General features: G+C 33.7%; 1 pseudogene; it reads right to left on the bottom strand.

Annotated features, from left to right (window-relative positions):
- Positions 1-23,824, bottom strand: part of LOC141714065 (putative serine/threonine-protein kinase PBL10) — a 34,519-nt pseudogene extending 10,695 nt beyond the window's left edge.
- Between the last annotated feature and the right edge of the window lie 339 nt (positions 23,825-24,163).

Here is a 24,163-nt window from a genome sequence, read left to right as displayed (position 1 = left end):
CTGTTGTGGAGTTCTTGCTACTAAAAACTCATGCAGAATCCCATTTTCCTCACAAAATGCTCTCATGATAGAATTCTTGAACTTAGTTCCATTGTCACTCCTGATTCTTCTTACCTTGAAATCAGGGTGATTATTGACTTGCCTTATGTGATTGATGATGATTTCACTAGCCTCATCTTTAGACTTTAGGAAATATGTCCAAGAGAACTTTGAGAAGTCATCTACAATTACTAGGAAAAATCTTTTCCTTGAGATAGACAACATATTGACTGGTCTAAACAAATCCATGTGTAGTAGTTACAAAGGTTCTTCAATTGTTGAATCAAGTTTCTTCCTGAATGATGCTTTAATCTGCTTCCCTTTTTGGCAGGCATCACACAGTCCATCCTTAGAAAACTCCACTAGAGGAATGCCTCTAACCAGTTCTTTCTTTACTAGCTCATTCAGGGTCTTGAAGTTTAAATGGGATTGCTTCTTGTGCCATACCCAACTTTCATCTTGACTTGCTTTACTGAGAAGACAAGTAACAGTTTCTGCATTAGATGAGTTGAAATCAGCTAGGTACACATTTCCTTTTCTCACACTAGTGAGAACCACTTTGTTGCTTCTTTTATTAGTCACAACACAGGCTTCTGAGTTGAAGGTTACTGAGTTGCCTTTGTCACAACGCTGGCTGATACTCAACAGATTGTGTTTGAGACCATCCACTAAGACAACCTCCTCAATGATGACATTGTCCTTTGAAATCAAGCCATATCCCACAGTATAACCCTTGCTGTCATCTCCAAAAGTAATACTTGGGTCAGCTCTCTCCTTAAACTCTGTGAGCAGGGTAGAATCACCAGTCATGTGTCTTGAACAACCACTATCCAAGTACCAAAGATTCTTTCTATTTCCCTGCACACATTAAAATCAAATCAAGTTGATTTTGGTACCCAGGTTTCCTTGGGTCCTGCCTTGTTAGCTTTCTTTTTCTGTTTCTTAGGCTTTATCTCATTTGACTTGGGGATATCAGATTCATCCTTGGTCATTTGAGTTGGGCCTTTGAAACCATTCATTGCAACAGAATTATCATGCATATTATAATCAACAGGTAATGGCATGCTATTAGTAAACATGTTATTCCAATAAGGCATGCTAAATGGCATTTGTGGCATACTATATGCAGCATAATAAGGATTAGGTGCAAATGGCATGTTAGCAAACTGTGCATTTATATTCTGCGTAGACATAGCATTCATAGGTGTAACACCCCCAAATCCGGGGTCGGGAATCCGGGTTGTCACGAGTTCCATTTCCCTTAATAACACCCAATCTTAATAAACAATCAACTACTCCGTACTGTGACCCCACAATAAACACACACACCACAAGTTATAGTCTTAGAGATGAATATCCAAAAATAACACGAGTCATTTTATTCCACAATTATATTCCATTACACCTTAAAAGGGTTTTTGAATAAATTTACATTTCTTTGCCATTATTACAATTCATAAAGATACATAAGTCCGGTACATCAAAAGTTGAAAGCCTAGCCTATTGGTAGTTCCTTCCTCAGCTACAACGACATCAACGCCTATAGGAAACTGCAAAACGTTTCCTATCCGCTCGCGAATTGGGATCTTGGTCCTATTCATCTTGTCTATCTGATGTTGTGTGATGAAAGAAGAATGCAAGGGTGAGCAACAAGCCCACTGAAATAATATGTATAATAATTAACAATATATGAGCATGCTCATAGTACTCATGAAATTCTTGGTCAAGAAGAAATGAACCAAGTTGATATCTTAATACGACCAAGTCGCAAAATATTATGTATATATATACATATATACTTTTCATAATCTTTGAAATCCTCTGACATGTATAATATACACAGAGTTCCAGTTTATAATTGTATAAAAATATCGTTGCAAGGTGATCTCATATATCTAACCTTGTCTCAACGTTTTTCTGAAAACCTTTGTCATTCATAAGATAATCATTAACTAGATATAAGTTGAAAAGATGAAGTTACAAGATACTCCAATATACTTATATCTTTTTTCGAATACTACTTGAACTACCACCGTTTAAGGTATAAATAGTTCATCCCATAGATGAAGCTACACAACAAAACTTGTATAGAATCAATCTTTGAAATATCATCAAAATGAAATGAAGTTACGAGATACTTCATTTGATGAAAACATCATTTTAAAAACTCGACCCTGCCAACACTCAACAATCGCCCAGCCGTAGCCTTTCTATCGAAGTGCTCTGGGTAGTGTTGCAGAAATATCCAATTGGATGATGAACTCATTACGGGAGTTTTCCGCGCCAGGAAGACCACTCACGATGATCAGTCGCAGTAGTGCAACCCCACCATTTTCTACATGTAGAGGAGAACAGTCGGATTTACTTGTCAACCGAACACTGGACTCCTAAGGAATGGACCGTCTTAACGGAACTTCCGGGCTATTTGGGCCAATAAATAAGGCTGGGCCGGCGCCATTCGACCACTTACGCCACTCCTAGTTCAGATGAAATCCTTGACTCTGAAACGTAAAGCTCGTCTCCCCTTTCCCCAAGTAGGAACTTGTTGATACGACTCCACCAAGAAGTCGCATCTAGTTGGAAAGAAAAACTCACCGATATTTCCCAGGCGATGCCTATTAATGGATTAACTTATTCCAAGAATTTTACTTCCCGAGTGTTGGGTAAGTAATCAAAAACTCTTTTATCAAAACAGTAACCTTGTTGCGAATGAAAAAATACATCACGGAGCCGGATCCCTCAGATTTTTGAGCGAGTATTTAAGTCCCCTTCGAAAGGAAGATCTTAAATTTGAAAACGAGTTTTGGGATCCGCTCTAACTTTTAAAATCATTTTGAAGACTCGAAAATATTTTTACGAATGTTTGGAGTAATGCTGATTTAATAAAATAAATCAGTCCCGATATATTAGAAAATATCTTAATATTATTATTTAAATAATATTCCCATAAGGATAATCCTTATAAAAATAATCGAAGTAGAAGTTTTAAAACTCATACTTGAAATGAATAATAAATAACCAAAGATATACTTATACGAAAGTACGATCATTATTTAAATAGTCAAAAATAAGTTTGATTATCGAAACATCATTGTTTAATAAAATAAAGAATATTATTTAATAAATAAGCGGAGTCATAAGTCCTCAAATGACTATTCAAAATAATATTCATTAAATAAAATAAACGGAGTCTTAAGTCCTCGAATGAATATTCAAAATAATATTTATTAAATAAACTAAACGGAGTCATAAGTCCTCGAATGAATATTCAAAATAATATTCATTAAATAAAATAAAGTTATCGAATAAACCTTATTCGATTAATAGTTTTGAAAACTATATCTATATATATATATATAAAAATATATATATATATATATATTATACTCGGGAACATCGACTCCCGGTTTAGAAATATGTTCACCTTTGGGTCCCCTATACTAAGGGTATACGCAACTACTGCTTATCTCTAGCATAGGTATTATGCAACTTATAAGCAATTGAATCAACAATTAGATATCAAGATTCCAAAACAGACATGCATATATACCATATCAGCATGCTCCAATATATCGCAAAATTTGCTAATAACAATCATGCACTTATCACAAGATAATGCGTATACATATATTTAAATCACAACAACAGTATAACGGGTAGAAAACTTGCCTGAGCGACTGGGGGTGATAAAAGGCTTGGGACGAGTCTGGTAACCTATAAATAATATATAAGTTAGAATTAAACCAAAGTCGCTTATGAATCTATACTTTAACCAATTAGACCCTAACGTTCGCTTTTGCACTTAACAATTCACTTAAGTCGCTCGAGTACCCTTGGCTCCACCATTTTTAATAAATTAACCATTAAGGGTTTTAAGGCGATTCTTTCGCGAGTCCCCTACCAACTGCCTAACCCACTTTAAATAATTGTTTCATACTCCAATTAGTCATATAAGGGCCTTAACAAAGTTTTTAAAGTAAGGCGAGGGGTAATGGTTCGTTCGCGAAATGCCGTTACTTAAAACGGTCGTTTCTCCTAAATCGTACATCGGATTCAAGCGAACCACATATCAAAACGAAGCTCATAACATGAACTATCTAAAAATTGCAAAGGTTAGAATCTTTCAGTGAGTTCAGGGTTCCTAAAGTTAAGAACAGAACAGTTAAGGAAAATCAGGCATTATGACATTTATGTTTACGCGATTTCCAATTTAATTAACACTCTAAATTTTCATCAATTCACTCACAACCACCAATACAAAAATATTCAACCATCATACTACAAACTCAGTCCCCAACTCCAAGTTTTACCAATTTATCCAACCAATCAAAGACCCAATATTCAAAACCAATACAAATCCACCAAAACTACTTATAATCAAAGATCAAGCCTTAATACTAACAATGCTTCAATAAAACTTAATGGAATCATAAAATCAAAGCTAGGGTTTGAAGTTGATATCTTCCTTGGTAGGTGTTAAAGTTTCTAGGAAGCCTTAGGTAGCCTTAATCTAACCTCCTACAAGCTTGATCTTTCCAAAGAAATTAAGAACACAAAGTTAGGTTTTGAAGTTTCTAAAAGTCAGATTGAAAGATCTGTCAAAACGAGGGTCTTACCATGCTTATTTGGATGAGACTTATGAACAGGAGTTGTAGGCCATCTCAATACCTTTCCAAAGAGCTATAGAAAATACTATTTGAGTGAGTATTGAGGGAGATATGATAGTTTGAAGTTGCTGCTCTGGTTTTGGCCGAAAGCTTGCTTCTTTAAAATGAAAAGTCAAGTTTATGTTATGATTTTTTTGTTTTGTTTCTTTGTTTATGGCTTGGCTAATTTTGAGGATTTACCATGGTAAAAAATGAATGGCTCACAATCAACCAACAACACACTTCTTTTTGTCATGCTTAGGTCATCATTCTTATGTCATCCAATTGCCACATGTCTCTTCCTTGTGGTTTGATGATGTCACAATCCTTGGCTTCTTGTACAAGCTTGTCTCTTGGTCGCTTATTTGTTTTACGGTTCGCTTAACTTTCGTTCTCGTTCGTCGTTTGAGAGATCATATCCGGGATCTTATTACTTGGGTTCCCCTAAACCTTTCTCAATATTTTATATTCCTTTTTATGATCCCCTCTTAAAATCCTTGAATTTAAATCATTTTTATCCCGTCACCTTATACTCAATTCTTTCGGTATCTGGTGGATTTTCGGGAAAAAATCAAAATGTTCGGATTTGGATTCTGATGATCTTTACATACACTTATTACTTTATGGAGTACTAATACGATCTTAGAATTTCCATAACAGTACTCCTATATAGCGTGATCTGATAATTTTCCTTAATCATCATCATCAGCAAAAGTTACTATTCATCCATGTTTCAAAATTTTCCAAAAATTGGGGTTATTATAATAGGCATGGGAGGCATGGTATTCATGTTAGGAAAGTGAGGTGGCACAGACATGGAAGTAGGCATGACAGATTTGCAATTGACAGACAGATGATTTACACTACCACACTTGACACAGATTTTTCTAGGAGCATATTTATCGGGTGTGTGGTTATTGTGTTTGTTAATCCCTACTTTACCATTTCTATTGTTTTTCCTTTTAGCCTCTGTTTTTACCTCAATCTTTTCAAGTCTGTCACTTAACTGTTTGACAGTCATGTGACCAACATTAGTCTTTTTCCCTTTCTTAACCTGACTCGATTCTCCTGAAACAAAGTTCTTGGAAACAGAACCATACTTCTAATTCAGCTTAACAAGTTTGGCTTTACTGATAGGCTTACTTACAGCCGACGGATGATGGTTTTAATCATTCGACAGATAACCCTTTTTGTTATCCGACGGATGATCCTCATCATCCGTCGAGTCTACATCTGTTAGCACTCCATCCACCAAATTTGGTTCTAGTTTCTCTTTGTTCTTTTTCCAGGCTGCATCACAGAAAGACTCAATTCCTTGAACTTTGGTGATTTGAGCATGGACATCCCTAGATATTTTCCATGCCTTAATCACCTCCTGTTCACGCTCGAGCTGCTTCTTCAAAATTTCTTCTTTCTTCAAGGACTTAGTTAATTCCTCCTTGGCAATCTTACACTCAATTCTTAACTTTTCAAAATCAATGAACTGAGACTCAAGCACATTATTTCTCTCACTCAAAAATAAATTGTTTTCTTTGATTTTAGCATTTTCTTTAGTAAGAGACTTAAGTGTAATACGTAAATGATATAACTCAGTAGACATGTCATTTATAGCATCATTATACTCAGCTTTAGATAAATGTGCAAGGTTTGTAGTAATTACCTGATTACTTGAAGAACTTGTTTCTGTTTCATCAGACTTAGCCATTAGGGCTAGATTGACATAGCTGACATCTTCATCTTCATCCAGACCATCTGCTGCCCAGTCATTTTCTTGTGTTATGAAAGCCCTTTCCTTTTGTTTGAGCAGCTCAAAGTATTTTTGCTTATAATCCACAGGCTCAAACTTTTTCTTGTTGGAATCTGACTTCCTACACTCACTGGCAAAATGCCCTACCAAGCCATATTTGAAACATTTGAATTTTGATTTATCCACCATGTTTCTATTTGGCTTGGCTGGTCCAAAGTTCTTCTTGAACTTGAGTTTGGAAAATCTCCTGGAATGAAATGCTAGGTGTTCATCAATGTCTTCCATGTCATCTTGGCTAAAAGAATCTTCATTTTCAGCTGCAAGCCCATTGCCCTTGCTTTCACAGACCCTTGAAGTTGACTGAACAGCTTCCATCTTCACTTCCTTATCTTTTTCTAACTCAGCAACTAGTGCAATAGATCCTCCTTTCTTCTTTCCTCTCTCCATCCTCTCATCTTGCTCTATTTCAAGCTCATAAGTTTTCAGGATGCCATACAGTCTCTCCATAGTAAACTCCTTATAATCTTGTGAGTTTCTTAATGAGACTGTCATTGGTTTCCCTTCCTTTGGAAGAGATCTAAGGAATTGCATATTGGAGTCTTTTGTCTGATAGACCCTTCCATGCAACTTTAGAGCATTTAATAGTTTTTGAAACCTACTAAAAATGTCAGTGAGAGACTCACTCTCTTCATTATGAAAATGCTCATATTGCTCAATTAGTAGCTGCATCTTGTTTTCTCTAACTTGCTCAGTGCCATTACATATGATCGGTATTGTATCCCAAACATCCTTGGAAGTTTTGCAATTGATAATATTGTCAAACATATCTCCATCAAGTCCATTAAACAGGATATTCATGGCCTTTTTATCCTTCCTGACTTGTTCAATGTCAGGATCAGATCATTCATGCCTTGGCTTGAAAAATGATGGCTCGTTTCCTGTTGCAGCTCTCATTGGAACATGAGGGCCTCTTTCTATGCAGTCAACATAGGCCTCATCTTGAGAAAGCAAATGAATATGCATCTTTACCTTCCAATGATGGTAATTATCTTTATCCAGAAAAGGGATCTTAACTCCAACATCCTTCTTGTTCATCTTGCTGAATTGTTTTGATCTTTAAACTCTTTGTAAGTTAAGAGCTTGCTCTGATACCAATTGTTAGTCCCTTAACAGTATAACAAGAATTACAGAAGGGGGGTTGAATGGAATTCTTGAAACTTTTTCTTGAAATAAAAATGTTCTCATTCGAATATATATATAAGTGTGAATTGATTAGCACAATGCAGAATAGTTACTTAAATGAATCCAAACACAAGTAATTAAAAACAAGAGTCTTTAAAAACTTTCTAGTGGATTTGAATGATTCCACCAGAGATATATAATATATATCGAGAGAAACCTGTGTGCAAAATGCTCACAGCTGCTTACAACAATTGAACAACTAAGAATACAGAGAAATGCTAAGGATTCTGCTTACAAATGTTTCTCTACTTGTTTCTCAGATTGGATAGTTCCTTAGTTGCTACTTCTTGGTTTATATATCACCAAGATTATAAAGTAATGAGACAGGATAATAAAACAACACTATCTAGTCTATTACAATGCTACTTCATTACTCTATTCCAGCATCTTTGAATATCTTCATAATAGCATGGAAATGGCAATACTTCTTTGTTCTCGAAAACCCAGTTGAATAGGCTACCACATTCCATTTGCATCCACTCGACGCATGTGACTGTGTTGTCACTGTCAACAGATATTTGAATTCTTTATCCGTCGGGTTATTGATCATCCGTCAAGTTATTGATCATCCATCGAATTCATTGTAGTTTATCCGTCGGGTAGCAATCAGTCACTTGACTTCATTTCACTTACGCATAATTACAAAACATCATCTACGTACAATTAATCAACCTATACTGCATATATAACTAAAGTCAACATGACTTAAGTACTACTACAGATTCTAAACAATGTGTATGCAGAAATGTGCTTCATACTTATTGTTACATAAGCTACTCACTCGATGGATAATAAGTCATCATCCATCGGGACTATATTGAGTCATCCGTCGGGACTATGAACCTTATCCGTCGAGTGCTACATAATTTCACTAAGTAAAATCTACCAAGATATTTTGTTCATGAAATCATCAAGTACACAACATATACACAACATAAATATATAACAATAAAACACATAAGAAAAAATGGGGCTAGCCGAAGATGAGAAAAACCACTCTGGTATTTTTCATAATCTTTGTAAATCTGTTCAAATAATAAAAATCAAAAATCAAAAATCAAAAATAAGTTTGAAAAACACTTACAAATTAGGGCTCGATTTAAGTTACAAGACTCGATCTAAAGACTCGATTAGAGTTTGTAGCGCTCAAATTAGATCTGCACATATAATATTACACACATCAATTATGGCTCAATTTAGTTTACTGTGTGTGAGAGATTGAGTGTGTGTGAATGGAAGAAGAAGAAGAAGAAGTAGATAGAGTGATATAGATATAGAGAGATAGAAAAATATAGATGAGTGTTTGGGAATTTAGGTCTTGGTGTGATATGAGCGGGTGTGGAAAGAGGGAAACAGAGAAAAGAGAAAATAGATAAAAGACCAAGGGGGGAATATTTAGGAATGAAATTTTGATGTAGAAAAGAGGGGGAATTATTCCATGCCTTGTATTTTTTTTTAAATTTTCATACAGACAACGGTTGCTTAAGAACCGATGTAAATTATAGGCATTAACATCAGTTATTAAACAACCGATGTGAAAGTGAGTCATTTAACATCGTTTGCAAAAAAATCGATGCAAAAAGCATTTTTTTATTTTTGAAAAAATATATTTAGACGACGGTTTTTCAAATTACTGATGTAAAAACATATATTTAACATCTCTTTGAAAATAAATGATGTAAAAGTTATTTTTTACATTGGTGATTTTTTCAACCGATGTTAAAAGGGTGATGTCTGAAGGCCAGAAAATTAAATCAGTGTACTATTTTTTAAATATTATATTAGTAATGTTGATAAAATAGAGAACTTGTAAATAAGGGGCCTTTTGTACTGAAAGAGTTCATATGTTACTGGCAATAAAAAAATTTAGTTTCATATATCTCTTATGTGTAGCTAAATACTTCTCTTTTCTGTAACTAGTTACTAAGCCACGCTTCGCATCGGCTTTCTAAAATAGTCCATTTTTTGTATTTCTTATCTCATTTTGGTCATTCTTAAATTATGAAAAACTACCTCATTGGCCCGTGTAGGGCACAGACTTGTTCTAAATACGAATAAATTGCTATTTTTTAAAAACGCAGATGATGTAATTTTTGCAGAATGTGCGATAAAATACATGATTATTGATCTTGACCGAAATATGTATTGTAAGTTTGTTGAACTATTTTTCGCATGAGCTTGTTCAAAATACGAATGTATTGCAAATTTTTTTAAAAATATGATGTATTTTTTTGTGGAATGTGCGATAAATATATTACATGAATATTGATCAAGACCGAAGTATGTATTGTGAGATGAATGATCTCCGATCCCAGAGTTTGTTGAACTATTTTTCTTATATATTTGATATTTTTATATATAAATAATTTTAAACCTTTGAACATTATATTACATTTATTTTTAAAAATTTCGCGCGGATCTTTGTTTACGTTTATTTTTATGATCATCCTTCCTACCACTCAAATTAAAAATAATTTATACTCTTCGTAAACAAAAATATATTTTTCATCTAAAAAATAGTCTTTTTATTTAATATATTCACTCAAAATATAAAAAAAATCAAATATTGTGTTATAATCATGTCTAGTGTAAAAATTATATAAAGATAAATATAATCTATATACATAGTTATAAATTATTAATATTAAATTATGAAAGAGTAATAAATAGACATTCAATATTAACTTAGATGTAATTAATACAGTTATATTTAATGAAAAGTCATTAATATATATAACTATGATGAGTAATTTAGTAATTTTATAAGAAATAAAATATCTCAATGTACCCCCTACTTACTCTATTATATATGTAATAGATATGTACATATAATAAATCAAGAAGTTTAAAAAACCATTATTTTATTAAATATGTTTACTTCAATGAGTCGCTCTCTCATTATTCACAAATCTAATATCATAAAATTATATTATTTATTAGTTAATAATCAATACAATATTTTTTCTATTTAAGGGTTTATCACACTTTGACCCTTAAAGTTTCACAAAAAATACACCTGATCTCTCAAAGTACAAAAATGTATCTCTGTGCCATTGAAGTATGGCTTTTGTACATCCCGACACTTTTTCCGTTCAGAAACAGTTTTAGTTGTATCAGCTGAGGGTAAATAAGTAATTTCCTTATTTATTCTTATAACTTAGCCCTTGAAATATGTTCATTTGTACAAATTAACACATTCAGCAAAAATATTTCATTTCTCTTGTTCATTGCTCTTTTTAAGAAAATAACGTGTGTTTGTAGTGTAGAATACATATTCAGTTCCATTAACTACATAACCAACAGCAAAGAGGTTTAATTCCATATATAGATCAACGTAGAAGTCTCATGCTTGAGTCATGAACTCATTCTGAAAAAGCTTTAGATAGACAGGTATCTTGAATGCTTATAGCTTTGATATAAACTCTGTAGCACCAGTGAGGAATTTAAGGAATTTAAGGTATTGAATGTCACTGATTTCGTCCTCAATCTCATTAAGAAATTTGTAGTTGTCTTTCATCTCCTTAAAATTTATAAGAACCACACTAGTTGAAGACTGAATCATGACTTTCTTTCATGTCCGATTATTTTAACTATCTTTGCTCAAGTCGTAGACAACAACATCTATCACATCCAAATCCTTCTTTTATACTAGGTAGGATGCCTTATGGAATATGGGGTCAGAGAATATTAACAAACTCGTTAGAAGCATTAAGGGCAGAATTAATAAGGTGGTGAACCATAGAGTACATGCTACAGATCCTGACTTCACATTATTTTTACTATATAATTTTTTAATGACAAGAGCAAGAATGGTGAATTCAAGTAATTATGCCATCCAAATGATTACGAACCATGTAGTTTATTAAGTTGAAATTACTCATAACATCAAAATCCAACTAAATTTTTATGTTTGGTCCCTAAATTAAAGCTAGAAATTAATAAATGGTTTCCTACAACTTTTTCTAGGATTCCGACAATGATGCGTTTTGCTGAGACTTTAAAATCACGGTTGCCATAAATATTTAAAAACATAACTATTATGAGTGTGCAATGTGATTCATTGACAGAAAGTTAAAAGCTACAAGCATAAGATATGATAACATTTTGAAATTCTGGGATGTTTTATTTTAGGTTATTGAAAGTTTAAGCAGTTGTGGTTCCTTCGTCATTTGAAATTGACAATCAAGAACCTCATTCCCATTTGGTAGCTTATTTATTTGCTAAATCAGTAGACCCATGGTACTGTCCACTTGCTCCTTCATGTGAAATGACCAAAGGAATTGTTGCAATAAGAGGCCAATAGACTTAACTATAGTTTTACTAGTAGTAAACCATAAAATAAAATAACATTTCAACACAGAAGTCTACATCATTTGACGAAGAATAAAAGGAGAAGAAGTTATTGAAAAAAACAGACTAGGCCTAAAATTATGGATATTTGTACATCTTTACACATAAACAGAGTAGGCCTAGAAGTATGCATATTTGTACATCTTTACATATTTGGGAACCAGAAATAAGGCTGAACGGACAAAATCCATACTTCAATGGCGCGGAGATATGTTTTTTTACTTTGAGGATTCCTGTGTATTTTTGGTGAAACTTTAAGGGTCAAAGTGTGATAAACCCTTCTATTTAATGTAAAATTTTGAAAAAATTATAAAAATAGATTGAAGCAATATCAGATGGGGTCAATGAAGATGATGATATGGAATATGTCAACCTAGCCCTGATGGCTAATTCTGATGAAAATGAAACTAGTTCATCAAGCAACCAGGTAATTACTACTGATCTCTCTCAGATTTCTAAACATGAATGCAATGAAGCCATAAATGATATGTCCAATGAATTATATCATTTGCGTGTTTCCCTTAAATCACTAGCTAAAGAAAACACTAGGATCTAAGAGAATAATGTGTTTTTAAGTGATAGGAATGCTGTGTTAGAGAATCAGGTAATTGAGCTTGAAAAGATTAAACTTAAATGCTTGACTGTTGAAAGTGAACTAGAAGAAGCTGTTAAGAAAGTAGAAATTCTTTCTAAACAGTTAGAAAGTGAGCAAGAGGTAATCAAGGCCTGGAAAACATCTAGGGATGTTTATGTACTTTATTGCTAAAAAAATAAAAAAACAAATTGGGAAAATATAATATTGTAAGTTGATTTTTGGAGAAACATGAGAAATGGTTTAAAAAATTATTTATAGATACTTGTCTTTATAATATCTTATTGGCTAAAAATCAAAAAAAAAAAATAGTGGTTGATTTTAGGAGAAAGAGAATGATGGAATTCAAAATAATAATTTTAGGAGAATATCAACATTGTAAGTTGATTTAAAGAGAAAAGAGAAGTTTTAGGTGAGTATTATGATGGTAAGTAGATATCAAATATATTAATGGAAGATGTACTAGAAACCTTAGGAGAATATTATGAATCGTGATAAATATTTATAGATTCTTGTCACTACTCGAAAAACATCAATAGACATCAGTTCTGGGCCGATGTTAAAAATATCGAAAACCGATGTCTAGGTGGGTGATGTTAAAAGTCTCTAATTTTGACATCGGTTCAGGGCCAATATGAAATACTATATAATACATCATTTCTAACTAAGTAACTGATGTATTATATATAGTACGATATCAGGTAGAATACAAGAAACAATATCAATTAAACTATAATCCAACACTCATGTAAACAGAAACTATGTGTTAGACATATTAAGACATCAGTCATAACCGATGTCTGTGTTTACATATTTAACTATTATATTATAATAATATATATACACACATTTTCATGGACCAAAAATATAAAAAACAAAAATAAGTAAAATCAGACACATATAAAGGACCAAAAATTTGATTATTATTATCAAACTTATACAAAGCATTTGAATATACAATATTGACAAAATCAAAAACATAATTGTCAAATATACAATATTATCAAGTCAAAATGAAATTTTTAGTATTGATAGCATCAGCACCTCCATTATGACATCCCTTGGAAAAAGAGCATTGTGATGGTAATCGTTGATATGTTAGAAGTTCGTTCTATTGATAAATATTTCTTTCGCAAAAGAACCATCTTGGATACCAATACAATAGAGCTTGTAAACGACCATATGACAAATACAAATTGAGACCATTTGCTAGTAACCAAATCCTTGTCAAACCATAATAAACATGTCATTAGTTTTTTATCATCGAGTGTTTGTAAGGAATTCCGTACAGAAACCCTAATCTGATGAGAAGTACCCCGTCTATTTTATATATGAGTAAAGAGTTTTTTTTATCCAAAGTACAAAATACGAGAAATAGCTAGAACTAAATACGGAAAGTATGGAAAAACTGGCCAGGAGTAAAAAATAAAATATGAAAATCATATACTACCAGGATGAGTACCTCTAAAAGAATGTACCTCTAATAGAGCAAATTTTTAGGATCTTGCTCCACCTGCTGGGGAAAATATCCAAATGTACCAAGCAACAGAACTGTTACCTCTGATTGATTGAGAATGACCAATTCAAGTTTGTTATCATTACTCCGCTAAGAATGTATCCAAAAACGTATTTAGCACAAAAAATGCATCTTCTATTACTTTCACTAAAAATAAGAACCTTACCGACAAGTAGCGAAGCTGGAAACCACGGGCATGGTGAGTTGAATTAGTCTTTCCTTGAAGTAACCTCATAAAAAAAGTTACCAACTACTTTTTGTCAGGGCATTTGAATCACACACTTTCTAATAAAAACTCAAAAATATATCATCACAAAAGAAAATAATAACAAGAAAAAAGAGAGTGAATTCAAAGTTCACAAACATGAAATATCTGAATGCAAAAAAACATTAACACAACACTATAATATAAAAACAAAAGAGCACTAATAGAATAAAAAAACATATACACAAAGAAACGTACATGCCTTGTATATACACACATAGAAAAATAACAAGAAACAAATAAAAACACTTTTGAAAAATACGTAGAGATAAATATCAATTACAAGAAAAAGATACCAAGAGAACCACTAATATTTAGAAATAACTTACTCTGTACATGACCCAAGCCAAAAAATCAACAAATCTTTTAAATAAAATGAATTAGAACCCAAAATTTGAAATTTGTAATGAAAATAGAAATGCACTTACTAATTCAGCGAGATTCGAGCAATATAACAACACAAATCTACTGAATGAAACTTCCTTTACACCTAATTGACACAAATCGACCGATTTAATTGAAAAGAAAAGCTAGAGTTTATGTAATGGAAAGTTACAGTTTGATTAGGGGTTAATGATAAGGTATCAAATTAGTAAGTTAGGGTTTTGACTTACTGTTCAAGGTAAAGAGAGATATGGGTGGAGAATGAGGAGGGGGAATGAGAGAGAGAGAGAGAGGACTGAAAAGGGGCGAAGTATTTTGAGGGAGGTGGAGAAATGAAATAAATTTCAAGGTGGAATTATTTTTATTAGAGGGGGAAACATATCAGGGTGTTTTTTTTAGTTTTTTTAAAACGTAGTTTAGACATCAGTTTTACCTATAGATGATATCTAAAAACCACTTTAACATCACTTTTCAAATTAGTGATGTTAAAAATGTCAATAACATCAGTTGCTAATACAACCGATGTTAAATGGGTGATGTATATTAATAGTTTTCTTGCAGTGTGTCTTTGTAATATTTTATAGTGTAAAAATTAAAAGAAAAAGTTTAGGAAAATATAATATAGTAAGTTAATTTTTGGAGAAATAGAAGAAATGGTATAAACAAAATTAGGTGAATATCAAGATGGTAAGTTTTATGAAAATATTATGATGGTAAGTTGTTTTAAAAAATCTTAATGAAATATGTTATAGAAACTTTTGGAGAATATTACGAATGATGATAATACATTTAGAAGAATATAAGATAATTGTAATTTTTGATAAAGACTAAGTCAAACTAACAACCCTAAGAATTAGTTGTATGATAATCTAAATTTGTATTTTGTATTATATTACTTGAGTCTGTAAGAATGTTAAAAATTAGAATGGAGTATTTTTCTGTAAACAGTCTCAAGCCTAATAATAAACTCTGGAAGAAGCTCAAGAAGATCACGCCTCAGAGAAATTACGAAGAAGCTTGGAGTTGAATAACTCTGTTTTAGGAAACATGTTCCAAGTCAAGATATCTACAAGTCACATATCAAGTCATATAGAGAAGTCATTCGAGAACTCTAGAATGACTTATCGAGAAGTCCAAACTAGCTTATAGAGAAGTCTCAGAGATATCGACAAGCCAAATGAAGATATGGAGATTGGAGATATCGACAAGTCAAATTATCATTAGAGATCTCAGAGATATCTACAAGTCAAACTGTATATAGTGATCTCTGAGATATTGACAAGTCATTTCTGCATTAGAGAACTCAGAGATATCGAAAAGTCAAAAAGAAGTTATGAAGATCAAAGATATCGACAGGTCAATTTTCTCATTAGAGATCTCAGAGATATCATCAAGTCAAAATTCTTATAGAGATCTCAGAGATATTGATAAGTCATTTCTACATGCAGAAATTTGGAGACCTCGACAAGAAAAGTTCACTTATAGAGAACACAGAGACCTCGACAAGTCAAAGACACTTATAGAGAACTAAGAGATCTCGATAAGCCATTATACTTATCGAGATGTCAGTACTCTATAGATCAAACTGGAGATCTCAATATGATCCTGAAATACAAAATGCAGGCAAGTTAAATATTCAAGATTATCAATCAACAAACAATCTAATCAATTAGATTAAAAAGTCTACAAAAGCAGCTTGAAGAGTGCAAGATCAAAGGCCCAGATTACATGAAAAAGGAAAGTCACAGACCTACACGATTTGCAAAGATACACTAAGCTAGAAATGGAAACCTTTAGAGATAACTTAAAGTAAGGTTTAGTAAATTCTATTCCATGTTGTGTAAACCTGTGTTAACTAATCTATAAAGTAAACACTGGTCCTTTTCTTTTAAATTATAACAAACATATCTAGTTTTTCTTATAACTCTAAAAAAGAAGCTGAGTTCTTTACTTACAAAGAAACCAGGATTTGTAGCAAAACACTAGCTTGATTTTAATACAAAATTAAGTGAGTTTTGAAATATTGTGTGCACTATTTTATTCCAGCTAACATAATATTATTGCATTTCTAATGTGCTTTGTTAACCAAGTTACAAATATTCAAAAAGCCTTAAAAATATCTGAAAAAGATTCACCCCCCTGATGTTGTATTCATTACCTAACAAGTGGTATCAGAGCAAAATATGAAAGCAAACAGATTAAAGATCTTCGAAGAATGAATACATAGAAGCTAAGTAGTATTAAGATACCAGCCTTTGACAAAGCCAGCTATACATTATGGAAATAGAAGATGTTGCTGTTTATAAAGATGGCCAACCCATTATATGTTCAAATTATCAAGAATGACCCTTTCACTCCCATGGAAAGAGTTGAGGAATCTACAGATGGAGACATGGTCATTCCAGCTCATTATGCTCCAAAGGATCCCTCAAAGTACTCTGAGATTAAAAAAGAGAAAGTCTCTCTGGATAGTGGCTTAAAACTAATTCTGATAGAGTCACTTGACAATGTAATGTACATTAACATTATCAACTGTGACACATCCAAACAGATCTGGGAGAAAATAGAAATTATATGTGGGAGAAGAAAGGAAGTTAGGTCAAATCAAAGGAGGATCTTGGTATCTCAGTATGAGGGTTTTATGGCTAAACCAAAGGAGAGTATAACTGATGTTTTTGAAAGATTCAATAAGCTGATTAATGACTTGCAGCTTCATGACAAATACTATGAAGCGAAGGAGGTTAACTTGAAGTTTTTGCTCACCCTTCCTAACCATCTAGAACAGAAGATTTCAGCTATAAGAGAAGGGATAAACTTGAGCAGAATGACACTAAAGGTATTATATGGTATTTTAAAAACCTATGTATTGGAAATGATCCAAAGAAAACCTTAAAGAGATGGTCAAGGGCACATTGTTCATGAATCAAGTGCTTTAGTTGTTAATGACCACCAGTCATCTGATGATGACCAAGAAATCTAGACTCCGGTTGTTTCAAGTAATGAGCAAAAGAACAAGGAACCACAGAAGCAAGTTATTCTTGAACTTGAAGAAGATGAATTTTATACCTTGGATGAACTAGATGAATTAGATCAATCCATAGCTTACTTAGCAAGGAAATTCTCTAACATTAGAGTAAAGAAGCCAAAGTTCTTCAAAATAAAGGACAAACATTCAACAAGGACAGCAGCCGGAAAGGAAAAACTCAGAACAACTCTGGTGGCCAAAGTGACTACAAGACTGGATCTGTTGACAGATCAAAAATTAGATGTTTCAATTATGATGAATTGGGCCACTTTGCCTCAGAATGTAGAAAGCCAAAAAAAGTGAAAAAGGACAAGGCCTATATTGAATTGGAGGAAAAGTATGAGGCTCTTCTAAGAAAACAACAAGGTAAAGCTTATATTGCAGAAGGAAAGAGTTGGGATGATTTAGATAATGATGATGATGATGATGAGGAAGTAGGAAACTATGCACTCATGGCGTTGGAGCAAGGAGAGTCATCCTCATAAAAAACACAAGTACCAACTCTTAGCACTACTGATTTAAATAAAAGTCAATATAAGGAGACTGCTGAAAAGATGAGCATAGAAATGTTCCACATCCATACTAGAATGGTAGCAGCTACTGACGAGGTCATTAGGTTATCAAAAGCTAATGAGAAGCTTGAGAGTGAGAAACAAAAGTTTGAGCAACTTCTTGTGGAGCTTGAGATAGTCAAGCAAGATAATGAATATCTAAAGAACAAGCTAAAGTGTGCTAGTGAAATAGAAGTTGTGTTAAGAGAAAAGATAGAGAAGAATGAGGAGAAACTGAAATCATTCAGAAATGCATCTCAGCTAGTGGGTCAGTACCATGAGAAGAACAAGCCATGTGCTAACATAGCTATTGGCTTGGATTATGATGCATTGAACAACAACAAGAAAGTTGAAGGTGACAAGGGAAAAGCAATTGTAAATAAAGATGTCCCCGCGATGCTAAGAAAGGTTGGCTTACCAACCTTCAAAGCATGTGAAGTAAATTTCAGTTAAGAGGAGTTTATCATAAAGCAAGAACTTGCTGATGTGGACAATGAAAAGGAATTAAAAGAAACAACTCCGCCTTCTAAACAATCTAACAAAGAATTATAGAAGAGGGGTTGAATGTAATTCTGGTTTCTTTTCGATTTCAAGAACTATTATATCTCAAATATATAATAGTGTTTGATTAAGCAAATGTGCGGAATAAAAATATTGATGTAATCAAGCACAAAGTAATTAAATAAAAGTATTTAAAATCTTTTTGGTAGATTGAGCTTTTTCCACCAGAGATATATATAAGATCGAGAACTTTGTGATACAAAGATTGTACACAACTGCTTAAAAGTAGAATTACAAAGAACAGAGAAACTCTTCACAGATACAACCTTATATATTTCTCTAATTCAAGTACATTATTTTCTACTAGCTACTTTTGGTTTATATATCACCAAGTTACATTATAAAAGAAAAACTAATAAGACAAAAGTGTTTTAGTCTAATTACATCCTTCTTCATTTCTCCATCCAGTATCTTTGAATATCTTCAAATTAGCATGGAAATTGGAAATGGTTATTTGTTCTCTAAAACCTGTAAATAGGCTGCTATATTTCATTTGCATCTAATCAACTCACGTGACTGTCAATTCACTATCAACTGCAATTTGAATTAGAACATCTGTTGAAACTTCATTGGATCATCCGTTGAAATTTTATTAAATCATCCGTCAAAGCTTCATTAGATCATCCATTGAATATGACTTGGGTCATCTGTGGAAACCTTGTAGAATCATCTATTGAAAGTCTTTCATAACAGTTAACTCTATTTTATTTATGCAAAATTACAAGGCATCTAATATTTACAATTAGCCAACCTATTTTGCATATCAAACTAGTAGTCAACATGACTTTGAATATCCTAAAACTTCTAGATATCTAAGGTATTGTAGAATGCAGGAATGTGTTACAAAACTCATTGATACATAAGCTACTCTTTCAATGGATGTTAAAGTTATCATCCGTCGAGAGCTATAAATATATTAAATTAAATCTACTAAGGTGTTTTGGTGAACTTATCATCAAGCCTATGACATATTCCTAACAATCTCCCCCAATTTATGTCTACTGGAATTAAGGCATAAATTAAGAGAAATTTGATGATAACAAAACACCTTATAAATAGACTCATTAATAGTAGATAAAATTAACAAGTGATGCAGTTTATTTGAAAATTATACCGAGGAAGGTTCATAGAAAATCTCACAAGCTATTTTCAAGGTGCTTCTTTAGACTGAGCAAATTTATCTTATTTCCTTGAATGTCTAGTCTTCTATCCCAGTTTCTCATTGTTTTCTTCAATCTGGTGTTGAAGTTGCCTGTAGAATTAAGATTCATCTTCGTTAGCATGATCCAGCTTCTCTTGCATCACCATGAGAGTTTCATTGCTTGCTATTTTTAGCTGATCTTCTAATCTGAAGAATCTTCTTGTGTTTTTTCTCATCTTTAAACTCCATTATCTAGTATGGCCTCAAATGCTCTCTATCTTCATTGTAGGGGATAGTTAAGACTCTTGGGAGTGCATTTAGGTCTCTCCAACTATCTCTAATCTTCTCAATTATGTTCAGTATCTCCCTTTTGGAAATAATGTTGAACCCAAAGTTCTTCTTTATTGAGGAGAATATCTTCACTAAGACAGAGAAGCCTTCATTGAGAATTCTGTAAAGAGGCCAAGTTAGCTCTTTTCCACCCTTGTATCTGAGCACCAATCTTTCTAGAAGTCTTTTATAAGCATCAATATCCCTAACTTCATCTAGCTAATCCAGGTAAAGATTGATGTCAGAGAACTCCTTAATGTCAGATATATAGATTTGATCTCCCTTGTTGACAGTTGGTTTGGGTTTGGATAGATTTTTGGATTTCAATGGAACTGATTTGACTAGCTTGCTTGGTTTGGATTTTCTTCTTTTAGCTGAGATAGTTGAAATTGGAAAGTATAGATCAGGGATAGGTAGGTTTTCCCAGTATATTCATTCATCCTTTGGAATTATTAGCTCATCATAAAAATTCACATCTTCATAGACCTTGGTTTCAGCTTGCTTCATAGTGGGAAAGCTTGATTGATTTGTAGTTGTAAACTAGGTAGACTCAGGTTCATATTCTTCATCCTTTTCTTCTCCAAAATCTAGCTTCCTTTCTCACTCTTTTTCTAATTTTCTGTCTTGGCTCCTCTTGCTTTTCTTCATTCACAAACTCAGCTATTACAGTAAGCATCTCAGTTTTTGTGGTTGCAGGCTTCTTAGTTTGGTTCTTGGCATCTAAGGTGACTTGCCTTTTCGGTTGTTTGAGCCTCACCTTTACCTATTTCTTAGATTCTGCAAATTGTGGATGTCCAGCCATCACACAGATCAAATTGCCATTCCTGTAGACTTTAGCAATTCTCTTTTTCAAGACTGAGTCTCTGGGATCTTTGTGATAAGCAATAGATCTACCAAGCAGCTTCTCTTCATCAGGCTTGGGAGTTGCATAGACTAGGTCCAATGGATTTTTGGTTGAATTCTTTGAGTAGTTTTTCTTTGGCTAAAATCACATTATCATGTAGAGGGCTTCTTGTTGAGGGTTGACCCTTTTCCAAATTCCCTAAGCTCACTTCATTGATTGAAATTGGTCTCAATTGAGTAAAATTTTTCACATCTTTGTCTTGTTTCTCAATTGGACCAAAGTTCTTCTCAATTTTCTCATCAAACTTCTCCCATTTCTCTTTCTGCTCTAGTTCATCTGCTGCTATCTTGATCAAGTCAATGCTATCCAGAACTGGAGGCTTAGTGAAGGTAATTACTGGAACAATTACTTTACTGACTTGAATATGCACATCTTTCTCCCCTTCACTGCCTTGGGTAAGTGCATTTTTCTCCCATTTACTGACTGGGACAAATGCATCTTTCTCCCCCTTTTTGTTAGCATCAAGTTGAGCAGGGTTTGAGGTTTGTGCAACCAATAATTTCTAAAGAAGGAGTTTCTGGTGAACTTGGTTGATCTGGATCTTAGTGATTGAACCTTCTAGTGCTTTTAGCCTAGTATCCAAAGAATCAACCTTGCTACTTAAGTCAGAGTCCTTCCTGAGTTGCCTGTTAATGTCTCTTATCGTAGTGTCAGGAAGGGTAGACTCTATTTTTACAGTGATGTCCTTCTTGACTTGTGCAATTTGTGTTTTTATTTTTGTCACATCTTGACTATGTTTTAGAGCTTGAATCTTGTGCAATTGTAGAGACTTCAGATGGGCTTTGAGTAGACTTTTGGTGCTGGCACTTGTGGTTGCTTGAATTTCACTTTGGGTGTCATGAATGAACTTGAAAAATGTGGTTTGGAGATGTCAGTAATTACATTCCTTGTGTTGCATACATGATGGAATGTCTATACCCCCCTATATCCATTCCCTCTCCTTCATCATCCTCACCATCATCCCCAAAAGAGTCTTCAGAACCACATGAGGGATACTCAAAATCATCACCACCTATGGAAGACATGGCATTGATGGCCCTCAGTATAAAGGTTATTGTGTGCACGAAGTTCAATATCTTCTCATCCTCCTCCTTGCCCTTAGCATAAATGCTAGGACAGGATGAGTAAATGTCTCAGCATCCAAAGAGATAGAATTTATAATAGTTTGATATTCTTGCTGATATAGTCTCTCCTTTTCTGCATCACTGACATTCGTTGACTCACTAGTAATGGTTGCCACCCTTATATCACCTATACTTGCTTTTCTCTCATTTTCTCTCTATTTTTGCATCAAGGGCTCCCCTTGGCATCCCACCCTCATACCCTTACCTTCACCATCTAAGGTGGGACTCCTTTCACTCACTTTTTCCAAGCTGGAAGAAATAGCTTACCTGTGTTGATGCTTTTCCTCTCCTTTGCCTGAGAGCAACTCAGCCTCTCACTTTGTTCACTCCCTTCCCTCAATCCGAATAGTGATTGTACAACTACTAGATCATTTACAGTTGTAACAATTGTTGAAATTTCAAGTGGTGCAGTGATATTCAATCGATGAGAGACATATGTCGAGATCGTAGTTGAGATATTCAACAGATGATTTTTGTTAAGCACATCCGTCGAGATACAATCACTAGTCGATGGATGAAGAATATTCGTCGAGAGAGTAGAAATGATAGAGTTTGGAGTTGAAACTACTGTAGAATCTGTGGTGATTGATTTGAGATTTTGCACAGATTTCCCAGTAGAATCAGAAAGAAATGGCAAGTGAGCCAACAAATCATCCAAAAGATGATGCTCACTTACTTGAGATTTTGGCTTCTCCATTAGAGTTAAAGATGGAGAATCGGGAATTGATGTGTGAATCATGTCCACATCCAAAGAGTTAGTGGGTGAGTTTTGTATGTGAGGTGCTTCTATGGTAAGAGATTTTGGTTGTGACTCCACATTTATTGGAGCCACATCAATCTGACTTTGAGAATGTGCTATAATTAACTGAGTCTTTGATTGCAGTTTGCACAGTGTGTGTACCCTGTGTATCCCCCTGTGTTTTAGATTTCTTCTTTCTTGTGTAAGTTTGAGGTAGGTCTGTGTCCTTAACTCTTTTGGCTTGTGCTCTTGGTTGAGAGCTTTGTTCGAAAGTCAGATTCTTTTGGGAGGATGTAACTAGTAATGAGTTAGATTCCTTATTAATCAGTACAGTTTGTTGGGAAACTGCAGTGTGGCTAGGATGGGTTATACATACTCTCTCTCCTTATTATTAGGGCTTCTTTGTTGTTCACCATGTCCCTCACCAGCCTCACTTCCCTTTACACTCCCCTCTGAAGTTTTGGTAGTTTTTGAAACTAGTCCCTTTTGAGAGGAACTAGAGTGGTGTCTTTGAGACTTGGATTTGAAATTTTTGGTTTAGTGGCTTGGGTAGGCATCTATTACGGCAAACTTACAGATGTCATAGCCACAATTGTTTGCAAAAAAACTTGTGTTAGAGAAGTAGCAGAGACAGAAATGTTTACCTCACTTACCTGAGGCATCTCCATGATTGGCAAGTAGATTAGGGGAACTTCACTCAGATTATTTGCAGGCCAGAAAGGAAAACTCTCCCCGAATTGGGAAAGGCCATATAAGGTTAAGAATGTTTAAGGAAGAGGATCTTACAAATTGGAGACCCTGGATGGAGAAGAAGTACCTCGGACTTAGCATGCTCAAAATTTGAAAGTTTACTACCTATAGCTCATACTTACTATAGTGGTAAAAAGATTCAAAAGCACCTTGAAGCTTTTCTTACCTAAGATTTTATATCTCAGTTTTAGTAGGATTCACATTCTAGTTTTTGATATCAAGGGTTGAACCCATTTTGTATAAGGTTTGGAAAACCA

Source organism: Apium graveolens, chromosome 3 (genome assembly GCF_009905375.1).
Source record: "Apium graveolens cultivar Ventura chromosome 3, ASM990537v1, whole genome shotgun sequence".
NCBI lineage: Eukaryota > Viridiplantae > Streptophyta > Magnoliopsida > Apiales > Apiaceae > Apium > Apium graveolens.
Note: the sequence above shows the minus strand (reverse complement) of the source record. Positions and strands in the feature narration are given on the sequence as shown.